At 47.1% G+C, this 23,549-nt stretch overlaps 2 non-coding genes across 2 annotated transcripts; one reads left to right on the forward strand and one right to left on the reverse strand.

Annotated features, from left to right (window-relative positions):
* Positions 1 to 2,626: 2,626 nt before the first annotated feature.
* On the forward strand, positions 2,627 to 2,698 carry trnaw-cca (transfer RNA tryptophan (anticodon CCA)). Its single transcript has one exon. It is a non-coding gene; the product is annotated as a tRNA-Trp (tRNA).
* A 4,972-nt stretch (positions 2,699 to 7,670) lies between these two features.
* trnae-uuc (transfer RNA glutamic acid (anticodon UUC)) lies at positions 7,671 to 7,742 on the reverse strand. The gene has a single exon. It is a non-coding gene; the product is annotated as a tRNA-Glu (tRNA).
* Between the last annotated feature and the right edge of the window lie 15,807 nt (positions 7,743 to 23,549).

Here is a 23,549-nt window from a genome sequence, read left to right on the forward strand (position 1 = left end):
ATCTATGAGAAAAGATTTACATGAATGTTGCTGGGGGTTGGAGGGTTTGAGCTGCAGGGAGCGGCTGAATAACGTGGGGTTGTTTTCACTGGAGCATCGGAGGCAGAGAAGTGACCTAATAGCGGTTACAAAATCATGAGGGGCATGGACAGGGTAATAGACAAGGTCTTTTCCCTGGGCTGGGGGAGTCCAGAACTAGAGGGCATAGGTTTAGGGTGAGAGGCGAATAATATAAAAAGGGACGACATCTTCCTGCAGAGGGTGGCACTTATATGAAATGAGCTGCCAGAGTATGTGGGTCAGGTGTTGTCAAATGGGACTAGATTAATATAGGATATCAGGTCAGCATGGACAAGTTGGACCGAAGGGTCTGTTTCCATGCTGTACGTGTCTCTGACTACTGGTCCTGATGTAAGTTTAAAATAGAGTCCAAGTAACTTTGAATAGTTCAATCTTGTTGAGCTCACCGACTGAAAAGTTTCAGATGAATCCCTCTGAGAGATACTGTTTAAACATGCTGAGTTGGACAAAGTATCCCATCAAGTTCAACACAAACCCAGAGTTGAAGAAGTCAGAAGTCAGAACACCAAGGGGACCAAAACTGATCACAATATTCCAGGTGCGGCCTCATCAACGTCCTGTATAACTACAACATAACTTGCCAACATCTGTACTCAATTCCCTAACTGATGAAGGCCAGTGTGCTGAAACCTTTCTTCACTACCTTGTGTACCGATGTTGTCAGAGATATAGGACCTACCTTAAACTGATGCAGAATCCAGCTGCTGAGAGCCCAGAAGCAGAGTAGTGCTGCGTGAGTGTGCTGGGCTTTAGATTTTGATACCACCTCCCCACACCTCTAGAGACCTCAGGTCTGTAGCTTGCCTTCTTATCTTAGAGGGTTTTCCACCTGTTTGAAACAGCCTGTCCTGCAATTAACCCCTTTATGCCAAGGCGTTCCTTCTACAGGCAGAATTAATTGTCCTTCTGTCACACAGTTATTAAACACCATTATCTCATCTGTCCAAAGGAACTGCTCATTGTTTTGCCTCCTCCTTCCCAGTGATAGTTAATAAATGTTATTTGTTAACTCCCTTGTAGCAGTTTCTCATTGGCCCTTTCGTTTCTTGGTCCAGAAAGAGTTATTGCTGACTCTGAAGTTTTCAAAGTTCTGGAGTTTACAGGACCACACCACATTCCTCTCTGCCTCCCCCAGGAATAACGATTGCTCCTGAGGTACTCACAGTTCCTGACGTTCCTTGATATCCCCAAATACAATCCATATGTCAGGAAATCACTGGTGCTGCCCTGACATAGATAGTCAATGTTTGAACAGAAGATTATGGGGAGAAAATGCAGAAATCCGAAATGCAAAGAGACTTGGGAGTTCAAGTCCAGGATTTTCTCAAAGTAAACTTGCAGGTTGAGTTGCACTTTCCCCTGCAAGTGCCGAATGTGTGACACCAGCCCATTTACCTATTCCCTCCTCGCTATCCAAGGGGCCAAACTTACATTCCAGGTGAAGTGGCCCTTTACCTGCACTTCCCACAACCCAGTCTACTGCATTTGCTGCTCACGATGTTGCCTCATCTACATTGGGGAAAACGAAGCCTTAACTGGGTGACTGCTGCACAGAACATCTACGTTCTGCCTGCAAAAAAGACCCTGAGCTTCCAGTTGCCTGCCAATTCCACACCCCACCCTGTTCCCTGGCCAACATCTCTCTCTCAGGTTTGATTAGATTAGATTAGATTTCTTACAGTGTGGAAACAGGCCCTTCGGCCCAACAAGTCCACACCGCCCCGCCGAAGCGTAACCCACCTATACCCCTACATCTAGGTCTACCCCTTACCTAACACTCCGGGCAATTTAGTCTGGCCAATTCACCTGACCTGCACATCTTTGGAATGTGGGAGGAAACCGGAGCACACCCACGCAGACACGGGGAGAACGTGCAAACTCCACACAGTCAGTCGCCTGAGGCGGGAAATGAACCCGGGTCTCTGGCGCTATGAGGCAGCAGTGCTAACCACCGTGCCACCATGCCACCCACCATGCCACCCTGCCGCTGTTGTGTTCCAGCGAATCTCAGCACCAGCAGAACGAAGAGCACCGAATATTGCACTTGGGGACCAGACATCCCTCTGGTCCCAATATCCAATTCAATCATTCGAGGACCTGAACTCCATAGTATCCTCGTCCCTTCCACACACAGCAAGTCTTGTTATCACATAGTCTGTCATTCCACACTACTTCGCCACGAACAGTCTCCATTAACAGTTATTCACCCTCCCACGCAGATCGTTATCAACACCTTTTTCTGTCCAACAGTTCTTCCTTCGGTTTGGGCTCTGTCCTGATCTCCGCCTTCCTCCCACAATATCTCCTGCATATAAACCGACATTTTCCCAATCACCATCTGTTCTGTGGAAGGGTCACCGGCAACTCCTGTTTTTTGTTCCTGATATACAGCATCCGCAGTTCTTTCAGATTTTTATTGAGAGAGAGTTGGAAATTGTTTCGAGAGACAGAAGGAGATGGGGGAGAAACAGAACAGACATGAACGTAAAATCATTGTAGTGCGATCACTTCCCTTAAGCATGAATAGAGGGCTTGGGTCATCTGTGAGCTTGTGGCGCAACGGTAGCGCGTCTGACTCCAGATCAGATGGTTGTGTGTTCAAATCACGTCAGGCTCACTACAATCAACATCTAACATTTCAAATGAAGAAAAGAGTACGTTGTATCGAAAGTTCTTTGCGGGAACTTTCGATCACACGTGAATTTTGCTGTCAGTTTGATTTGTGAACACTGTGTCAGGGAGGTGGTGTGCCCATTGTTTGGGTAAATGCTCAGCTTCCCGCAATGTGAGAAGTAAAACACAAACTGTTCATCAAGGGATTAAAACACACAGCCGCTTCGTTCAGTTGGTGACAGCGCAGTGTGAATCACATTATACCGATATTTTTACAACATAATCTAGAGATTTCCATCCAGGTTTTAGTCACATCAAACTGCTACGTAATGCTGTCATGGCCTCAGTAAACTATAATAACGTGAAGATCTCTGGGATGATTTTCTACATCCGACTGCAATATAAACACAGATCATTGTTTCCAGTTTTGGTGGAACAAAAGACATCATATTGGTGGATAATTACAGTTAGTGCAAACACAGCTAGCCATCGATAAATATTAATCCTGTTCCCTTCAATGGCCAAATTTCAAATCAGAAACCAAGTGCACTCGGCTGCTTGTAACATAGACAACATGACAAAATGGCTCATAGGAGGAGAAATGGGGCATTGAGAAGGAGTGAAATGTTTGCTTTTGGTCACCTCTACAATTGTTAGAAAAACAGGTTGAAAGGATTCTTAAAAGGTGTCTGAAGGAGTGGTGAGGGATAACACTTCAGACAGCACAAAGTGGAAGACCACTTTCTAGTGGAAGGAAAAGACATTCCTTATTTCTGAAAGAACTGGGAAACAGAAGAGGGGATGAAATCTGACTTGGGAGCTATTTCCTATTTGTTGAGGATGTCGCTTCATCACAGTCTTGGTTTCGAGCATAATCTCTTCATCAGGAATAAAGGGTGGCCCAAGGGGGCTGAGAGATAAATGGGAAGGAAGTGGGGCTGGAGTGAAGGTAGATGGGAGTGCAATGGATAGATGGAGGTCGGGATTGATGGTGATAGGTCAGAGATGAGGGTGAAGTAAATAGGTGAGAAGCAAGGTGGACAGGAATGACAGGTCAAGAGGTTGGTGTCGAATTGGAAGGTTGGATCTGGGACAAGGTGGGGGAGAGGAAATAAGGAAACTGATGAAATCTGCATTGATACCATGTGGTTGGAGGGCCCTAGAACAGAAGTTGAGGTGTTTTTCCGACAAGTGTCGGGAAGCAAGAATTTGGCAGTGGAGGAGGCCCAGGACTTGCATGTCCTTGGTGGAATGGGAGGGGGAGTTAAAGTGTTCCGCCACAGGGCGGTGTGTCGGTTAGATTTAGAGTCCCAGAATTCTTCCCTGAAATGTTCCGCTTGTTGGCGTCAAGTTTCCCCAATGTGGACGAGACCATATCACGAGAAATGGGCATAATCTTATAAATAGATTGCATAAATCTTAGCCGGCCAGAGTTATTTTCTTTAATTAAATTAAAGAAAATTTTTATTCAGTTGGATGACTGCATGAAACGGTTTGTTGGTCCGATTTGAATCATCACACCCAAAAGAGACAATGCCATGAATATCAGTGAACTGCTCTTTTTGTTAAAAACCACAAGTTCTTGATTTATTTTCACAACTTACTGGTATTCACACCTGCATATTCGATGTCAAACTCTGACATCAGAAATTAAATTACAGCATTAATTTTGACTTACAATATTCGAGCAAACAAATTAATAGCACACAGTGAATCGCAAGTCTGATTAAAATGAAATTAAATCTGACCAAAAAAAATATAAATTCAAGATGGGAGATAAGAAATGGTGGAAGGGCAGAGGGCAAGAAATGCAGCATCATAGAATGTGCTCCTCCAGAGAGTGCATTTTACCAACTACCACTGCTAAATATAAACACTCTGATATGATCCTCCGGTTTTAATGTAAACCATAACCCCATACAGTAGGTACCATTTAAATGAGTTAAAAATACAAGCCTTGAGCAAATCCAGCTTCCAGCCTTATTCAGCCGCTCCCTGTAGCTGAAACCCTCCAACCCCCAGCAACATTCCCGTAAATCGTTTCTCACAGAGAAGTCAACGGTTCAGTCCTGAAGAAGGGTTAATACCCAAAACGCTGACTACTCCACATCCTGGTGCTGCCTGGCTTGCTGCATTCTCCCAACCTCCTGCTTGCCTACTTCGGGTTGCAACATGTAGTGGCTCAGTGCTTACCACTGCAGGCTCACCGTGCCAGGGACCCAGGTTAGATTCCAGCCTTGCGTGGCTGTCTGTGAGGAGTTTTCACATTCTCCCAGTGTCTGCGTGGGTTTTCTCTGGGTGGTCCTGCTTTCTTCCATAGTCCAAATATGTTTAGGTCATGTCGATTGGCCATGCTTAATTGCCCATAGAGTTAGGTATATTAGTCAGACGGAAATGGGTCTGGATGGGTTACTCTTCGGAGGGTCGATGTGGACTTGTTGGGACAAATGGCCTGTTTCCACACTGTAGCTAATCTCATCTGCACTACATTTGTCATTAACGAATGGCTGAGTAGACTCGATGGGCCGAAAGGCCTAACTTCTGCTCCAATGCTCTTGCAGTCTTAGGTTTCTCTGGATCATTTCATTTGGAAATGTGCAGTCCCTGGCTCAATGTGCAGCAGTTTCCAATGAAAACAAAGCTCATATGATGGTTGAACTCCTACAGTGTGGAGACATGTCTTTCAGCCCAACACATCTGCACAGATTCTCCGAAGAGTAACCCACTCAGATCCATTTTCCGACCCTCCATAAATTGCACACAGACCCCCAAGGATGGAAGTATTCCTGGGTTCCTGGTGCCATGAGGCAGCAGTGCCAACCGTGAGCCACCATGAGGTTGTGGTTGTGGGGGGTGGGGGAGGCAATTGCAGTCCAGAAGAAAACAAATACAGCCTACCTACTCCCCCACTGCACCCACTGTCAGAACTGGCAGGAGGTTCAGTCCTTGGGGGTGACTCAAGGCAGCGTCACCGGTGGGATCTGATTGCCGGGAGCGCTGGTGCCCCCGCTGGTGCTTCCGCAAGTTGCAGGAAAACATGAACCTCTTCCCACACTCGGGCCAGCTGACGGTCCTCTCCCCGGTGTAGACACACTGGTGCTTCAGCAGGGCGGAGGAATTGCTGAAGGACTTCCCGCATTCAGGGCAGCAGAAAGGCCTCCCCCCTCCGACCCCATCCACCCGTGTGGCCAGCTGGTGCTTCAGCAGTGTGGAGGAGCGGGTAAAGTCCTTCCCACATTCGGGCAGGAGAATGGCATCTCCCCGGTGTGGACGGACTGGTGCATCAGCAGGCCTGAGGAATTGATGAAGGACTTCCTGCACTTACGCAACTGAGCGACCTCTCCCCCATGTGGACCCACCAATGGGCCAGCAGGTCGGAAGAAAGAGCAAAGCCCTTCCTGCAATCGGGCAGAAGAACGACCTCTCCTCAATTTGGACCCACTGGTGTCTCAACAGGTGGGAAGAAATGCTGAAGGCCATCTCGCACTTGGGGCCGGATAAACAGCCTTCCCCGGTGTGGACCAACTGGTACGTCAGCAGGGCAGAGGAATCACTGAAGGCCTTCCCACACTCAGGGCAGCAGAAGGGCCTCTTCCCCTCTGTGGACCCATTGGTGCTTCAGAACCCTCTCAAATTTCACAATATCCTTCTGATAGGAGGGAGACCAGAATTGTACACAATATTCCGAAAGTGGTCGAAATAATGTCCTCGAGAACCACAACATAACCTCCCAACTCCAATACTCAGTGAGAGGATTGCGAAAGCTTTCAAAACCCACAAAAAACAAACAGGAAAGAATGGAGGGTCAAACCGAATTTTTGAGAGTCAACTTGAAAGCATCAATGAGAAATCGGTGGAGGGGGTTTATTGGGGACCCGTTCTCCTTAAATACACTATATACGTATTTCACTTGTGCTCTTCGTAGTTTCTCTGTGCTGCAGTGTGTAGTGGCTCGTTGAAATAATCTCCTGATGCAGCTTCTTTTGTGGGTGTTGGGATGATTGCTTCTGTGGTTAAGGATTTGGTTTGTGTGCATTGTTTTTCTGTAGATGCCAGTTTGAAGTTCTCCATTGACTCTGCGCTCTACTGTGACATCAAGGAATGGCACTTTGTTGTTGATCTCCTCCCCTTCAAACCAGGAACCTCCCTTAGACCAGAGTCTCACTGCTTGGAACACCAATATACAGACTAGTCAAAGGCCTGCACTGAAGGCTAAAACACCTAGTCGAAGATTCACTCCACTCCATTTATTCCATCCAAGAATTCCTGAACACCAAAGACACTGAGACAGAAGTAGATGGAATAATGTTGTCCTTTGACATAACAGCCCTGTTCACATCCATTAACATCAACGTGGCCAAAGAAAACTGAAGACACTACTCGAACAACCAAAGACACAAACACAGCATCAACTTCATCAGCAAAGATAGCACTGTCAAGCTCGGGGAACTGTGCCTTACCACCCACTTCATATTCAGTAACAAGCCCTACCAGCAAATCAACGAAATACCCTGAAACTACCAGCGTCAGGATTCCTCGCAGAAGCAATAATGCAGAGACTCGAACAAACAGCCTTTCCAACGATCCAACCCAAGCTTTGACTCCGGTACAGCGATGAAACTTTTATCATCAAAAAATGAAACAAATTAGAGGAAACCTACAACACCATCAACAATATCCTTCCTGGCATAAAATTCACAAAAGAGGAGAACAACAACAAAGTGCCATTTCCAGATGTCACAGTCGAGCGAACAGTCAATGGTAAATTCAAAACAGCGTCTATAGGAAAACAACACACGCGAACCAAGAACTTAACTACAGAAGCAATCACCACTGCACATACAAGCAAATCTGAATCAGGACACGATTTCAACGAGCCACGACACACTGCAGCACCCAGGAACTGCGAAGATCAAAAAATGACTGTACAGAGCATTCAAGAAGAACAGGTAGCCTGTAAACCACCTGAAAACGGTTTCCCTGACCGGGAATCGAACCCGGGCCGCGGCGGTGAAAGTGCCGAATCCTAACCACTAGACCACCAGGGAGATGCCGACAGATCCTAATAGCTCTACTGAAAATTTTTTCCCTTCCCTAAAATCGAATCCGGGCCGTGGTCGGTCGAAGGCTTTCACCTGTGTCTCCAACAATGTCATTTCTTGTAATTATTGCTCCTGATACTGTCTCCTCTTCATTGGGGAGACTGGAGACTGCTCGCAGAATTAAGTGACATCGCTTGAGGGAACATCTACAGGGCACCCACACCAATCAACCGCATCGCCCTATGGCCCAACATTTCAAACCCCCTCCCACTCTGCCGAGGACATGCAGGTCCTGGGCCTCCTCCATCGCCGCTCCCTCCCCACCCGATGCCTGGAGGATGAACGTCTCATCTTCCACTTGGGATAAATTCAACCCCACGCCATCAATGTAGACTTCATCAGATTCCTCATTTCCCCTCCCCCCACCTTACCTCAATTCCAAACTGCCAGCTCAGCGCTGTGCTCAAGACCTCGCCTACCTGCCAATCTCCATCCCCAACTATCTGCTCTACCCCCCTCTCTGATCTGTCACCTTCATCCCCAACCCCATTCACCTATTGTGCTTTTTGCTACCTTTGGTCCAGCACACCCCACCCCCAATTTATCTCTCCACCCTGGAGGGGTCCTGCCTCTATTCCTGATGAAGGGCTTTTGCCCGAAACGTCGATTTTCCTTCTCCTCGGAAGCTGTCTGACATGCTGTGCTTTTCTAGCACCACTCTGATCTAAACTCTGGTTTCCAGCATCTGCAGTCCTCACTTTTGCCGACCCAATAAACCCAGTGTGCCGATTTCACATCAACAAACTGACACAAGCAGAAACAACGTCTGCAGAAACCCTAGCCACATTACTTTACATTAAAGACATCTGGGAAATGATGTCCAGACAACTTAACCCTCTCAGCATCATGGTGGCCCACAAACCTACCAACACACTTAAACAGCGGCTAATGAACCTGAAATACGCTATACAAGCAACCAGAAAACGAATGTAATTTACAAAATACCATACAAGGAAATATATACATGAACTCTGCCGCACAGTTTTTTTTGTGGCAAGAAATGCTGGGATGAGATAAGGAAGATTTTTTCAGCCAAAACGAATCGACACTGACTGGACAGCCATTAAAAATGGCTTTTTACAATATATGTAAATGATATAGAAGATGGTATCAGCAATAACATTAGCAAATTTGCTGATGACACAAAGCTAGGTGGTAGGGTGAAATGTGATGAGGATGTTAGGGGATTACAGGGTGACCTGGACAAGTTAGGTGAGTGGGCAGATGCATGGCAGATGCAGTTTAATGTGGATAAATGTCTGGTTATCCACTTTGGTGGCAAGAACAGGAAGGCAGATTACTACCTCAATTGTATCAAATTAGGTAAAGGCGCTGTTCAGAGAGATCTGGGTGTTCTTGTCCACCAGTCAATGAAGGCAAGCATGCAGGTACAGCAGGTCGTGAAGAAGGCTAATAGCATGCTGGCCTTCATAACAAGAGGGATTTAGTATAGAAGCAAAGAGGTGCTTCTGCAGCTGTACAGGGCCCTGGTGAGACCACACCTGGAGTACTGTGTACAGTTCTGGTCTCCAAATTTGAGGAAAGACATTCTGGCTATTGAGGGAGTGCAGCGTAGGTTCACGAGGTCAATTCCTGGAATGGCAGGATTGCCTTACACGGAAAGACTGAAGCGACTGGGCTTGTATACCCTTGAGTTTAGAAGACTGAGTGGGGATCTGATTGAAACGTATAGGATTATGAAAGGACTGGACACTCTGGCAGGAGGGAACATATTTCCGTTGATGGGGGAGTGCCGAACCAGAGGACACAACTTAAAAATACGGGGTAGACCATTTAGGACAGAGATGAGGAGAAACTACTTCACCCAGAGAAGTAGTGGAATGCTCTGCCCCAGAGGGCAGTGGAGGCCCAGTCTCTGGATTCTTTTAAGAAAGAATTGGATAGAGCTCTTAAAGATAGTCGAGTCAAGGGGTATGGAGATAAGGCTGGAACAGGATACTGATTAGGAATGATCAGCCATGATCATATTGAATGGCGGTGCAGGCTCGAAGGGCAGAATAGCCTACTCCTGCATCTATTGTCTATTGTCTATTGTCTATTGTCTATTAAAAATCAACGCTGTCAGCCCAGGATGGAAGCCGCGAAGGGATGTACAGTGTTCTTATTTCCTGATGATTTACAAAGCTGAGACTGGGTTTTGGTGTTTGTTCCCTTTCCACTCCCAAGAGCCGCAGTGGTTGGGGCGGTGTGTTGGGGAAAGTGAAATGTGCCCGTGAGCAGCGTGTGGGTTATTTCAGCTTCCCCTCCTCTGACAGCGCTGTGACTTAACTCTGATGTTCTCAGGGACATTTACTGACGCGAGACAGTGAAAAGATTCTCATTCCTGCAGATTAGGAATTGTAACCATACGCCGGTTTCATGACAATGAGGAAGATTAATTGGGATGTGTGAAGAAGCTGTGAGCTGCAGTTGAAACAAGTAGGTGGAGTCAGATGCGTCATCCATTGCCCCCATGGTCCTGAAGAAATGTTTACTTTTGTCTGCTTGAGAGACTTTGGACACTGGTGTGGCAGGGAGAATACTGAGATACCGAGTGAGGGAGATTCGGTGCGCTGACTGTGAAAAGTGCTTGAAACCATTTACTCAGATTGGGGAATTAAAATCACACCCCTTGCGGTGGGAAAGACTGTGTCCCAGCTCTGTTTGTAATTTCAAACTCAGAGCAACACAAGGAAAGCTCCACCCAATGGGGAAACCGTGGAAATGTGGGGACTGTGGGAAAGGATTCCCTTCCCCATCCGTGCTGGAAACCCACAGACGCATTCACAACGGGGTGAGGCCGTTCACCTGCTCAGTGTGCAGGAAGGGGTTCAGACAGAGAGAAGCCATTCACGTGCCCCATGTGCAGGGGAGAGTTCACTCAGTCAGCTGCACTGCTGACCCACCAGTGGGTCCACACTGGAGGGAGGACATTCACCTGCTGTAAGTTCCAAAAGGGGTTCACCTGCTCCTCCCACCTGAGGAGGCACTATCGAGTTCACGTGCCGGCACAAGGGGATGGAAGGCGTGATGGCTAAGTGCTCCAATCAACCCAGCACTGGGGCGTCCCAGGTTCGAATCCCACTGCGGTAGATGGCAGAATTAGAGTTCGGTCAGGAATCGGGACTTCATAATCTAAGGATGAAATCACTTTTAGGGGGTAAAAACACCATCGGATTCACTCATGTCCTTTTTAGTGAAGGAAACTGCCATTGCGGGAAAGGGTTCACTCAGTCATCCCAGCTGCATGTTTTACCCGGCTGTACCAGGGATCCAGTTACAAACGGACAACTCAGCTGACCAACAAAGAATGTGGGGAGGGGAGAGTGGGTGCATTTTGAGCTGGAGGTGTTTTCTTTAAAAAATACTTTTTGTAAGCCTTTTTCCTGGGGAAACCTGAAGCTGTAACAAAATAGCGTCATAGTAAAGGTTACCTGAACTTACCGCCCGGCTTAGACTCTGTGAGGTCCAACAGGTTTTTGTTTTAAAGCTGCTCATTTCTTTCAGCCTCCAGCACTAATGTCATGTCTCAGAAGGACCAGTGAATGAGTAGCTCATATTGTTACAAATTGTATATTTTTTCAGGACTTCAGGTTCATTGTTTCATTGGCATTGCAAAGTTTACTAGCAACGGTGGGAGGTGTGGGCTGTATTCACTGGAAACAAAGTTTTAAAATCTCACAAACACCAGGGTTTATTCTAACAAGTTTATTTGGAAGCACTAGGTTTCGAAGTGCTGCTCCTTCTTCAGGTAGCTGTGGTGTAGAATCACAAGACACAGAATATATCGCAAAAACATTATAGTGTCATTCAACATAAGTGATGTATTGAAGAAACCTAGATTGCTGTTAAATCTTTCATCTTTTAAAATGGGCTGCAGATTTCAGTTCATTAATATGTACATTCCAGAACTTCTTTTAAGTCACGTTCTCCAGGAAACTTGATGTTTTATAAAAGGAGGTAACACCTCACATCAAACAACGCATGAAAGCTATGAGGTGAGAGTCTGTCTGTATCCCAATCTTGAGTCAGACTGGTTCTATTTCCAACTGTATAATCCTGCAAATGCAAATTCACCCCAAATGTGTGAGTGCATGCATGAGAGAGAGAGTGTGTGTATGTGCGTGTGCATGCTGGGTAAAGTGTGTGTGTGATGGAGTATAATCATGTGCGAAGATGTATGCGTGGGTGTGAGTGGGGTGGTGTGTTAGTGTGTGTCTGAGAGAGAGCATGTCTATCGGAAAGGCTCTGCACGAGCGTGTGAGTATGTAAGCGTGTGTGAGAGAGTGTGTGAGAGAGAGAGCGAGCGTAACAGTGAAGTGGGGTTACCTGTCATGTGAAATGACCCAAGGTCGTGATTGAGGCCATCCTCCTGGATTCTGAACTTGGCTATCAGCCTTTGCTTAGCCACTAAAAATGATTAAGCAGTTACACAACGCACATTGGAGAGGGCAGGGTGGGACTTGTCTTTCGATTTGCAGAAGGTGAGACGTTCTAGGTGCTGGAAACGAAGGAATACACATACTGGAGGAGCATCGGCACAGAGAGATGGAGCTGGAAGCCAGGCTGCAGACACGTTGGGGGATTCACTGTGGAAACAGGCCGTTTGGCCCACCAAGTCCACACTGACCCTCCGAAGAACATACCCCACCCCCTGACCCACCCGATAACCCCATAGCTAATCCCTGAATTTAGAACGCCCAATCCACTCTAGCCTGCACATCTTTGGAAAATGGGAGAAAACGCGAGCACCCAGAGGAAACCGACGCGGACAGGGGGTGGGGGGAGGGGTAGGAAAGTGCAAAATCCACACAGTCACTGTGAGGGTGGGATTGAACCCAGGTCCCTGGCGCTGCGAGTAATCCCCTCTCCAGCTCTCGGCAATCGATTGGCTTCTCCCCAATCATGGTGACACTACAATCAGTTTGAGGAATTCAATTTGCTCCCATAGAGTTTCCACGGGGCAGGGGTCGTTGTTACTCGGCAGATTCAATGATCCAATGAAGGCCTCGTCTATAGCGAGAACACTAATCCACATTTCCTTGAAAAATTAAAGTCCTCTCCGGAATTAGAACCCTTGAGCACTCCCACGCAGGCTGCGTGTATTCACGGCGATTCTCAATGCATGTTGATATTTGAAATCATTTCCTGCAGACAAACATTTCCCCTCCTGGATTCAAACACTGCAGATATTCAAGCCCTAACTAAATTTCTTGTCCATGCCTGAAAAGCAAATCCTCCTCTTCTAATAACGTGAGAAAACAGATCACTGCTGTCAGTGCAGGGCAGAAAATAGGATGAGAGAATTTTGGTTTGCACAAGGCAACCTTCTCTATCTTCTCCCCGAAATCTCTGTCTCTCAATTCTTCCACCTTTCAATGGATTCCAACCCAAATTCATCCTTCCATCCTCCTGCCTTTGCCCAGCTCCCCTCTCCTGAAAGTGCTGACCTTCTGCTCAGTTTCTCAGCCATATCTCGCCATCCTTAGTATATAGCCCACATCTTTATTTAGTTTTTAAAACAGAAAGGCAGTGGTTTGCTGATGCCAGGATGTGAGGGTGACTGCACTCACACAGTGTTCCAGACTCGTCTCTCGTGTCATTCAGAAAAGTCTGCACTGCACATGTGCAGAAAAGGGGATGCTGGGAGTGGGTGGGATGCATTCTCACCTCCCCATCCAATCATCCCCATAGCGTCCCCTGTCCATTCCCTCACCGCCACCCATAGCATCCCCTGTCCATTCTCTCTCTCTACCCTTACTTACCAGTCCCTTCTCTCTCTCTCCCACACATACCACTCTCCCCACCCCGTCTATTCTGTCTCTGCACCCTCTGCCCTCTGTCCAGTCCCTCATACACCCTCTGTCCCCATTCAATCCCTTTCTCGCTCCACCCTCTGCCTTCCCCAATCCAGTCCCCCCTTTGCACTCATTTTCTCTCACAGCCCACACGCTGCCCCCATCCATTCCTTCTCTCCCCACCTTCTCCCGTCATTCATTGTTGCTCTCTTTCTCCACCCTCTACCCCGACCATTCTCACACCAAGCTTTGCCCCGCCCATTCTCTCCCCACCCACTGCTCCCCGTCCAATCTCTTACCTCCCATTGACCACGTCCATTCTTTCCCCACCTACTGCCCGTCCATTCTCTCCCCACCCACTGCCCCGTCCATTCTGTCCTGATCCACTGCTCCCCGTTCAATCATCCCCACCCACTACTCCCATGAATTCTCTCCCCACCCACTGCCCCTGTCCATTCTCTCCCCACCCACTGCGCCCCAGCCATTCTCTCCCTACCCACTGCCCCCGTCCATTCTCTCCCCACCCATTGCTCCCGTCCATTCTCTCCCCACTCCCTGCCCCTGTCCATTCTCTCTCCCCACACTCTGGAACCAATTTCTTTCACTTCACACTTTGCAACTCCGCATTCTCTCTCTCCTCCCCAATCCTCTTCACCACATTCTCTCTCTCTGCTCCCACCCTGTGTACCCCCATGCATTCTCTACCCCCGATGTTTTGCTCTCCTGCCCATTTTCTCTCTTTCTCTTCCCCCAGTCTCTGCGCCCCACCGTCCAATCTCACTCTGAGTACCCTCCCCCATCCTTTCTTGTGCCTCGAGCCCTCTTTGATCTCTGTATCAAACCCTTCTAATGGTAGAGAGAGAATGGATGGTGATGGCGACCTGGGGTGGGCGTGGGGAAGGGAAGCGTGAGAAATGGCTGACCTTTAACATTGAGAATAGCTAAAATGATGTATTCAGAAACATCAGTAATGTCTGAAAGCACATTCAAATGTTTTTAAAAAGCTGTAGACATTTTTCTGAAAATTGCATTGAAATCTGCGCGGTTAGGTGACAGTTGAGGACATCCGGTAAGCTTGGAATGGCCTATTCCTAAGTCTTGTGAAATTGGTTCAGAATATGTAGAAATACAGTCATAGAGTGGCTGAGAACAGAAACAAACCTTTCGGTCCACGCCGACAACATAATTTCCTAAATTAACCTAGTGATCCATTTACCAGCATTTGGCCCATATCTCACTCAGCCCTTCCTATTCAGACCTCCATCCAGATGCCTTTTAAATGTTGTAATTCTACCAGCCTCGACCACTGCCTCTGGCAGCTCATTCCAAACACATGCCACGCTCTGCGTCAAAACGTTACCCTGTTCAGTCCCTTTTAAACCTTTTCCCTCTCAGCCGAAACACCTCTAGTTTTGGACTTCCTCCACCCTGGGGAATAGATATACAAAAGTTGAGCTGCCAGACAAAAGCATAGATTTACAGAGATGTCCAGCATGGAATCAGACCCTTCGGTCCAACCCATCCATGCCGACCAGATATCACAACCCAATCTAGTCCAACCTGCCAGCACCCAGCCCATATCCCTCCAAACCCTTCCTATTCATATACCCATCCAAATGCCTCTTAAATGTGGCAACTGTACCAGCCTCCACCATTTCCTCTGGCAGCTCATTCCATACACGTACCAACCACTGCGTGATTCAGTTGCTACTTCGGTCTCATTATATCTTTCCCCTTTCACCCTAAACCTATGCCCTCTCGTTCTGGACTCCCCGATCCCAGAGGAAAGCCTTTGCCTATTTATCCTATCCACGCCCCTCATAATTTTGTAAACCTCTATAAGTTCACCCCTCAGCTTTCTGACGCTCCAGAGAAAACAGCCCCAGACTGTTCAGCCTCTCCCTGTAGCTCAGATCCTCCAACCCTGGCAACATCCGTGCAAATATTTTCTTAACCCTTTCAAGTTTCACAACATCTTTCCGATAGGATGGAGACCAGAAATGCTCACAATATTCCAACAGCGGCACGGTGGCACAGTGGTTAGCACTGCTGCCTCACAGCGCCAGAGACCCGGGTTCAATTCCCGCCTCAGGCGACCGACTGTGTGGAGTTTGCACGTTCTCCCCGTGTCTGCGTGGGTTTCCTCCGGGTGCTCCGGTTTCCTCCCACAGTCCAAAGATGTGCAGGTCAGGTGAATTGGCCATGCTAAATTGCCCGTAGTGTTAGGTAAGGGGTAGATGTAGATGTAGATGTAGATGTAGATGTAGATGTAGGGGTATGGGTGGGTTACGCTTCGGCGGGGCGGTGTGGACTTGTTGGGCCGAAGGGCCTGTTTCCACACTGTAAGTAATCTAATCTAACCAATGTCCTGCACAGCCGCAACATGACCTCCCAGTACTTAATACTCTGACCAATAAAGGAAAGCATACCAAACGCCTTCTTCACTATCCTATCTACCTGCGACTCCCCTTTTAAGGAGCTATGAACCTGCACTCCAAGGTCTCTTTGTTCAGCAACTCTCCCTGGGACCTTACTATTAATTGTATAAGTCCTACTAAGATTTGCCTTCCCAAAATGCAGCACCTCACATTTATCTGAATTAAACTCCATCTGTCACTTCTCAGCCCCTTGGCCCATCTGGTCCAGATCCTGTTTTATTCTGAGGGAACCCTCTTCACTGTCCACCACACCTCCAATTTTGATGTCATCTGCAAACTTACTAACTGTACCTTTTATGCTCGCATCCAAATCATTTATGTAAATGACAAAAAGTAGAGGGCCCAGCACTGATCCTTGTGGCACTCCACTGGTCACAGCCCGCCAGTCTGAAAAACAACCCTCCACCACCACCCTCTGTCTTCTACCTTTGAGCCAGTTCTGTATCCAAATTGCAAGTTGTCCGTGAGATCTAACCTTGCTCATCAATCTCCCATGGGGAAACTCGTCGGACGCCTTACTGAAGTCCATATAGATCACTTCTACTGCTCTGCCCTCATCAATCTTCTTGGTTATTCTTCAAAAACTCAATCAAGTTTCTGAGACATGAATTCCTATGCACAAAGCCATGTTGAGTATCTCGAATCAGTTCTTGCCTTTCCAAATACATGTCCATCCCGCCCCTCAGGCTTCCCTCCAACAACTTGCCCACCGCCGTGGTCAGGCTCACTGGTCTATAGTTCTCTGGATTGTTTTTACCGCCCTTCTTAAACAGTGGCACCACGTTTGCCAACCTCCAGTCTTCTGGCACCTCACCTGTGACTATCGATGATTCATATAACTCAGCAAGAGGCCCAGCAATCACTTCTCCAGCTTCCCACAGAGTTCTTGGTTACACCTGATCAGGTCCTGGGGATTTCTCTAACTTTAACCGTTTCAAGACATCCAGCACTTCTGGACATTTTGCAAGATGTCACCACCTATTTCCCTACAGTCTCTATCTTCCATATCCTTTTCCACAGTAAATACTGATGCAAAATATTCATTTAGGATCTCCCCCATTTTCTGTGGCTCCACAAAAAGGCCGCCTTTCTGATCTTTGAGGGGCCCTATTCTCTCCCTTGTTACCCTTTTGACCTGAATATATTTGTAAAAACCCCTTGGATTCTCCATATTTCTATTTGCCAAAGCTATCTCTTGCCCCCGTTTTGCTCTCCTGATTTCCCTCTTAAGTATACTCCTACTTCCTTTATACTCTTCTAAGGATTCACTCGATCTATCCTGTCTATACCTGACATATGCTTCCTTCTTTTTCTTTACCAAACCCTCAATTTCTTTTGTCATCCAAGCATTCCCTTTTTCCTACCAGCCTTCCCTTTCATCCTGACAGGAATATACTTTCTCTCGATTCTTGTTATCTCAATTCTGAATGCTTCCCATTTTCCAGCCGTCCCTTTACCTGCGAACATCTGCCTCCAATCAGCTTTCGAAAGTTCTTGCCTAATACCGTCAAAATTGGCCTTTCTCCAATTTAGAACTTTGACTTTTAGGTCTGGTCTATCCATTTCCATCTCAGCTGTACCCGTCTCAGATCGATCTCTTCCTTCACTTTTTTCCTTGGGTCCCACCCTCCCCACCGTACCAGTTTAAATCCTCCCAAGCAGTTCTAGCAAATTTTCCTGCCAGTATTTTGGTCCTCTTCCAATTTAGGTGCAATCCGTCCTTCTTCTCCAGGTCACTTCTACCCCAAAAGTGATCCCAATGATCCAAAAATGTCAATCCTTCTCCCATACACCAGCTCCTCAGCCATGCATTCATCTGCTCTATCATCCTATTCCTGTCCTCACTAGCTCGTAGCACTGGGAGTAATTCAGATATTACTACCGTTGAGGACCTCCTTTTTACATTTCTGCCTTACTCTCTGGAATCTCCCTTCAGAGTCTCAACCTTTTCCCTTCCAGTGTCGTTTGTTCAAATGTTGTCAATGACCCCCTTCTGACCCCTCTTCCCCGTGAGAACATTCTGCACCCTCTCTGAGACATCCTTGATCCTGGCACCAGGGAAACAACCTTTTCTCTGCTGGCCACAGAAACGTCTGTCTGTACCTTTGACTACAGAATCCCCAACACAATTTGTTCATGGAATGTGAGCATCACATCTTCATGCCTTATTTCCTCTGGAAACTTGACTGCTAACAATGCAGATATGAATATTGGGTGAGGACAAGATGAGATTGAGGAGCAATGCCTATTGTGGCATAACATATTGTACTGGCTTGAATTGTACCTTGACAAGACAGAAACTTTGGGAGAAGAACAGAATTTGAAATTTCTTCTTCAATATTGATGCTACCATTTATATGTCTCAAAAGGAGGTTGTTTCGTCCATCAAATTTGTAATGGCTCTTTTATTGAATTATTTCCCTATATCCACATATATCTGGAATCATTTTCTTTTCAAGAATTTTGCAATTATCGTTGCCTTTTACTGGCTCCATCACCTCTTCAAGATCATTCCAAATCGTATTAACTTGCTTATTTTCTTAAAAGTGGAACCGTCTCACCCCAGCCCAACCCCTTTTTTAAAAGCGGCTGCACTATTTCCAATATGGTCATGCTTTCTAAATATTACCATGTAATTTTAATTATGACCATGTCGTTTTAGGTTTCAATATGTCTTTTCAAACATAAAAATGTCCCTTTACATGTAGCTAAGCCCTTTAAAGGTGTTATGTTCCACGAGGTGCAATCTTGCCCCTCGATAATGTATATTTACCCCTTTAGATATGACTATGTCTCTTAAAGGGATATTTCGGATTATAAATAGGGCAACATCTCTTCGAACTACATCCCTTTGAAATATACTCATGTCTGTTTAAATCTCTTTATTTGCAGAAATAGCCCGTTAAAATGTCCATGTCCCATTAAAATGCGGATTTCCCCAATTTGATATGACGATGTTTTGTTATATGTCGGAGTACCCCTTTAAATTGAGCCGTGAGCTTTCACAATGTCGACAGGGCTCCTCGAAACGTGGCAGTGTCCCCCCTCTGACAGGAGGGAGACCAGAATTGTACACAATATTCCGAGACAGGAGAGTTTGTTTTTGTGAATGAGCAGTTGCAGCGCGAGGTGGTTGTTGCTTGGTGACGGTGAGGCTCCCCGGCCCCGCCCATCCCTCTTGAACTGACGTCACGCGGGAACGAAGGTGGTTGGGAGGAGAAGTTGCTCGAGCGGGGAAGCGGCGGCCGTTAGGAAAATGGCGCCGTGCGACCCCGGGCAGACACCCGTTACTGGGCACCGCTGCCTTCCTGGCGCAGCTGCTGTGACACGGCCACACCGCCCGGCTGTACAGCAGACAGGAGCCGGTGACCATTCTGGAGGCGGATGGGGTTAAGGGCCTGTTTGGGAACCCGTCGGCCGCCTGGGTGGTGGAGTTCTACTGGTCGTGGGGCGGCCCCTGTGTCAACTCTGGGGCCACCTGGAAGGTACTGGGCCCGGGAGGTGAAAGGTGAGGCAGGTTGGGGGACGGAGGGGAAGGAATGTGGGGCCTGTCCTGTCGTAGTGACATTTTACACTCACTTTCCATCTGCTTTTACTGAGGCTTGTGCTTTTTAGGGTCACTTTTTAAATCCTTGTGCTTTTTATCTTTGTGGACTAAAATAATTTATCGATTAGGGTGTAGGTTAGGGAGGATTTGCTGTACTATATTACCCATAGTGCCCAGGGATGTGCAGGTTAGTGTGGATTGGCCATGGGGAATACGGAGTAAGGTGGTGGGTATGAGTGGGACGCTCTTCAGAGGGCCAGTGTGAATAGATGGGCTGAATGGCCTTCTTCCACATTCTTGGAATTCTATGACATTCCTCCCCACAAAGGAGTATTTCATCCGCATCTATCAGAATTCTACTGGTTTCAATAAGATCACTTCTGGTTCATGGAGGTGTACAACAGAAAAACAGACCCTTCGATCCAACTCGCCCATGCTGACCAGGATTCCCAAATTAAACTAGTCCGACTTTTGTGCAGTTGGCCCATACCCCTCTAAAACCTTTCTCTCCGTCCATCCATCCAAATATCATTTAAATGTTGTAACTGCACCTGCATCTCCCATTTCCTCAGCAAGTTCATTCCACACAAAGACCACCCTCTGTCAAAACGTTGCCCCTCAGGTTCCTTGTAAATCTCTCTACTCTAACCTTATAAAAAAAAACCCTTGTTTTGAGCTCCCTACGCTAAGGAAGAACCCATTGCTATTCACCTTACCACCGCCACTCATGATTTTATAAATCTTAATAAAGTGGAAAAGAAGTCCCAGTCTCTCCTGAAACTCAAACCCTCCAGTCTTATCAACGCCCTGGTAAATCTTTACCAAACCCTGTTACCCCTATACTTCCTATGACAGGACAACCAGAACTGTATGCAGTACTCAAAATGGCCTCACCAACATCCTGTACGACCTCCACATGATGTCCCAACTCCTATACTCAACGGTGTGAACAATTGGGGCTTTTGCCCGAAACGTCGATTTCGAAGCTACTTGGATACTGCCTGAACTGCTGTGCTCTTCCAGCACCACTAATCCAGAATCTGGTTTTCAGCATCTGCAGTCATTGTTTTTACCCCGGTGTGAACAATGAAGGCAAGTGTGCTGAAATTACCAGAGATGCAACTTGCAAAGAACCAAGTACCTAAAGTACTTGTTATCACATAGTCTGCTACGACACACTACTTATTGTTAGCCACTAACGGTCTCCATTAACAGTTATTCACCCTCCCACACGGATCGTTATTCACTCCTTTGTCCCTCCTATTGTTCTCTCTCTGAGCTGGCGGGAAAGAGAGCAATGTACACTGGAGACTCTGAGCCAGCTGATACTTGCTCAGTGTGAAATACATTCCACTTTGCTCCAAGAATTGCAAGCAGCAAAGAGTTTCCAGAACATCTGCTTTTCATTCTGTCCCCGGGATGCGGTTTCTGACATGCGGATCGTCTTGTCATTCACGTCGGAACCGGTGTGGCAAATTACTGCAGGGAACGGACGAAATTGCAAGGTATGCGTTTCAATTTTATCAGCTCATTGGCATCGTGATTCAGTTCATAGGAAACCGACGAAGAACAGGAGAAGACCACTCAGACCTCCAAAAGAATGTGACTTGAACCGTGTGAGTTTTGCGAGTTTTTGGGTACGTGCAAGATACAAAACAAAACACAGCATCATTGCAAAGAAAAACTGCCCAAGGAGACATTGCGCAATTGCAGAGGATAGCTTTGATCCATCGATACCCTGGGTTATTGACCCAGCACGCTGCCGCTGCGCCACTCTGCTTCTAACCATGGCACCGTTTTCCACAGGTGCCTTCAGCCTTTCGTCTGGCACGTGACATGCACATTCGAGACTGATGTCAAAGATCTCCACTGCTGTCGTCTTATATGGTGTTGCGCAGATGTATGGAGGGTGTGTAAATATAAACTTTTTCTAACTTCCCACATTCCCATCACAGCATGTGTCATAGCGCAGACGCATGCTATGCGGCCCATCTTCGCTCTGCTGGTTCGACACCGTAAGTAAATGTGCGTGTCCATTCGTATCATTCTCTTGCCTTCTCTATGTAATTCTGCACAGTGTTACTTTAAACAGGACCACCGAATTCCCGTTTGCGTCTATTGAATCTGCCTCTTTGTCAATGTCAGACAGGGATTTGCTGACCCTAATGACTCCCTGTACGAAAGCGTTCTTTCTTATGTCACTTTTAGTTCTTTCCCCCATGACTTTAAAACACTGCCGAATTGTTGCCGATCCTTTCAGAGGTGGGAGCAGTTTGACTACATGACTTTCTCTGTCTCGACCCCACATGACTTGGAAAACTTCAATCAGGCCAGATTTCAAATTTCTGTTCTTCGAGGAGAGCTGTTCTAATTTTCCAATCAACCCTCATCTCTGACTTCCCTCAAATAGCGCCACCACTCACGAGAACCTGTTCAACGCTGTCTCCAATCATTTCACTTCCCTGCTTTCTGCCCCATTGGTACTCCAGGGAGCTAAACCTCGTTTAGCGAAGTTGCTTTTTGAGAAAAATAATCGGGCACTTTTGCGCAAATCATGACATGCGGGGTGGTCTGGGATTTGAACGCGGGATCTCTCGGAATTCTGCGTAGAAGTAGGCCCGAAACACGAATCACACACCAGGAACAGATGCACACCCCGCCCAACCTCTTGAACGCACTGAGTTTTGCTCTGTGTGCAATTTATTTGACATTGCTCCAAGAATTGCAAGCGGCAAAGAGTTTCCAGAACAGCTGTTCCTTATTCTGTCTCCCTGCTGCTGTTTGTCCTGTTCCCGGGAGCGGGACTCTCTCCACTGGCAGATAATTCAACCGTTTTGTTTCTAAACTTTTCTCTGACACCGAAGTGACCAGTGACAAGCATTGCCCTCCGCAACATAGGGTACAGAGAACAGGAGAAGACCACGCAGACCTCCACGAGTGTGTCATTTTAACATTGGTCCTGTATATCAACGTGAAATATTTATGTCAAAGTTTTTGGGAAGCAGATGAGAAGACGAGGTGCAGCACAGAGCACCGTTAGGTGGGAAAGCTGCTAAAGACGACATTGAGCGAATAGGAGAGATGGTTTCCCATCTGGGTTATGCTCCCATCACGCACCCACAGACATATCATCCACGTGCAAATATAAACTCTGCCTAAATTCCCACATTGTTTTTTCGAACTGTAATCTCACAATTTCATCACTTGCAACGTTCAAACTTTAACAACGTGCTCATAGATATTCTTTGCAAACACCTGGAAACATTCTTCGAAACGTACCTGGGGAATTTCGATTTGAGGGCTCTTGAACTTTAAGTGGAAGAACGGGAAGTTTGTTTTGAGGCTGTGCAATGTGGAGATGTATTCCCCATGTTAACGGATAGTGGTTGGCCATCTCAGTGCTTCCCGATGCAGGGTTGCCCTGACCCACAGGGAGGTTTCTTTGATAAACTGTCCCGGGGCTTCCAGCCGCACCATGACGTCATAAGGCGAGCCCCCGCTGATGGCCTGCAGCTGCTGTGACACAATAATTATGCTGGTCCCGGAACATGAATACAAATTAGTTCGTGAGTCACATGGTACTGAATCATTCTTTGGAAAGTTCTTACAACTTCACGGATTTATATATGAGAGCAGGTAAATGGGCAGGGATTTCACCTCGGATCCACTCTTCCTTCGCTCGCAACACCTCACACCCACCTCCCATTGTCCCAAGGCAATTTCCCCTGCAACTGCCGAATGTGCAACGCCTGCCATTTACCTGCTCCCTCCTGAATATCCAAGGGCTCGAACATACCCGCCAGGTGAAGCAGCACTTTACCTGCACATTTGCCACAATCTGGTCTCCTGCATCCGCTGCTCACAGTGTCGTGCCCCCAACGTAGCATGAAGCATAAACTGCATGACTCCTTCGCAGAACATCTCAGTTCTGCCCGCAAAACATGGCCCTGAGCTTCTGATTGCCTGTCAC

The sequence above is a fragment of the Chiloscyllium punctatum genome, chromosome 36, assembly GCF_047496795.1.
Source record: "Chiloscyllium punctatum isolate Juve2018m chromosome 36, sChiPun1.3, whole genome shotgun sequence".
NCBI classification, from domain to species: Eukaryota; Metazoa; Chordata; class Chondrichthyes; order Orectolobiformes; family Hemiscylliidae; genus Chiloscyllium; species Chiloscyllium punctatum.